At 41.7% G+C, this 2,225-nt stretch overlaps 1 protein-coding gene across 1 annotated transcript in view; it reads left to right on the top strand.

The window, feature by feature from the left end:
* Nucleotides 1-288: 288 nt before the first annotated feature.
* The window catches only part of LOC101849915 (carbonic anhydrase 7), a gene marked incomplete in the record, with an annotated part of 45,935 nt that continues 43,998 nt past the window's right edge, over nucleotides 289-2,225 (top strand). Inside the window, 1 exon segment of the mRNA XM_005095244.3 lies at nucleotides 289-398.

The raw sequence follows: 2,225 nt of genomic DNA, 5'->3' as shown, positions 1-2,225 counted from the left end.
CAGCTGCTGCTGTGTTGCGTATACGTCCTGTGCAATTATCATGATAGAAGCACAGTGGCATGAGATTCATGGTGTCTGCTGAAATGACACCAGCCCGCAGCCGTGCCAGCGACAAGCACCGTCACACATCACTGGGCGGTCACGCATGAGCAGAGGAGAGGGTAGATAAAAGGTCAAAGAATACCGTATTTAAAAAAAAGAAAAGAACAGAGAACGAAAATAACTGAAAGGGAAGAATGAAAAAAAAAACAACCCCGCTCATGGAAAGCAGAGGAAGAGTTGGGTACGAATGTAAAAGGGCGTGTGAAGATTTCGTCGGAGTGTTGCGTTTGACGCTAAGGGTGGGCTAAAAGTGTTATTGAAGGGGACAGAGGAAGTGTTCTCACTTAACAGTGGTCGTAAGTATAAGTCTAAGGAATACGCTGAGTGCAGCTGTTTGTTCAGCAGTGTGTTTTTTGTTTTAGTAAGAGTTTTATTGTACTTGCGACGCGCTTAGGTCATCGAAGTGCCGAAGATTAGACGTATCACATGAGAGTAACAAACATCAAAACGTAGAAGTGACAAGGACTATAGATGTTTGATAGGATAATATAGTGTAAAGCGCATAGAGCCTGCTGTTGAGCGGGGATATGCGCTATACAAATGCTATCTATTATTATTATTATAGGAAAGAAGGAGCAAATCACACCAGTGCGTCCGCCAATCACCCACTTGCAGGGTTTGTATTCAGCGCATCAAGATAAAACACATTAATACGAAAGGATTTGGTTTCGTTTCCAGATTTGAAAGTACATTCAACTCTAATAAAAATGCAAGACCCAAATCTGTATCCGGTCGTTTTGTCAGATCACGGGTTGAATAATGACAATGATGCTTGCGTAATGTACATAGCACAATGTCCCTACTTGAAAGTAGGTTCTATGCGGTTCTTTGTATAGGAAATATCTTTAGGGCCAAGGGCGAAGTAGGCTGTAGAACAAAAAACGTGACATGAGAAATGCCTTTATAGAGAAGGTCTGAAAGTGACAGGAAGGGTTTAACTGCTTTTGTTCCGGGCACCAGTAAAGCACATCAAAGGCTATAGACTAGGTGTAAATAAATCATGATGCTTAAAGAGGTGATCTGTTCTATTCAGGAATTTTTAGTTATTGTGTTTCAGATTTTTTAAATTGTGATTATTGTTAAGAGAACTTTGTGATGAGTTATGATGACAGGGTAGTCGAAGCTTACCGCGTGGAGACTCCAACGTCTGTGGTGTAGAGGTTAGACTCTTTGTTGCAAAGGACGAGAGTTCGATTCCCGAGTGGGAAGGTCTGTTCTATTATATATCATCCTTTTGCTGCTGGGAAGTACCTGACCTTGCCCGCCTTTTTTTTCTTTTAAAAAATTAGGTAAAGTGTTTTACGGTGCTCACAATTACATAATGTCATATGAGCGCGCGGACACGTATTTAACGTGCGCAACTTGCACACGGGACCTCCGAGATTTTTTGCCCTTGTCCTAGAAAGCTAGGCAGGTGTAGATCTTTCCTACCAGAAGATCAGTGGTGTGGCAGAAGGAGCCAAGGAATAGCAGTAGAAAGGCTGCAGAAAGAATCAGGAGCCCAGTGGAGGCGGTAAAGGCGGTGAGGAGGGGGAGGGGTGTGGGTGGAAGGAAGTGGAGACAATAGAAGACGACAAAATATTGCTAGGCAGAATGAAAAAAGGTGAAAGGAGACAATTTTGGAGAAGAAAATGTTTCCATCGCTACCCGGAGTCGAACCTGGGACCTTTGAACGAGAGGCGAACACTTTAACCTCAAGGCCACGATCGAGAGCCCCCATGCCAGAGTTTGTCGAAGTCGAAGCAGGTCGCCTTCTAAATAATCAAAACATTTATAATTTATCTCTGTCAGCGGTGAATTTCCATGACCCTTATATTTAACCTTTGAAGTCGCTTTTAAAGAAGGAAAAAAAAGCAAATTAGAAAAACGACAAAATTACGACCTCCCCCCCCCCAAAAAAAGACAAAAACAAAACAAAAGCAAAATAACAATAAAAACAAACAAACCCACCCAACCCAAAATGCCGCACACACATGTTCATTTTTTAAGAACATGTAGATCTAGAGCTAAAAAAAATTACGTAAAAAGCAACAAACAGCAAAAAAGAAAAGAAAAAAAGGCAACAACAAAAATCCCAACAAAAAGCAGGAAACAAACGCACAAACGAAAAAACATGTCCCAAT

Source organism: Aplysia californica, unplaced genomic scaffold, assembly GCF_000002075.1.
Source record: "Aplysia californica isolate F4 #8 unplaced genomic scaffold, AplCal3.0 scaffold00098, whole genome shotgun sequence".
Lineage (NCBI taxonomy): Eukaryota > Metazoa > Mollusca > Gastropoda > Aplysiida > Aplysiidae > Aplysia > Aplysia californica.
Note: the sequence above shows the minus strand (reverse complement) of the source record. Positions and strands in the feature narration are given on the sequence as shown.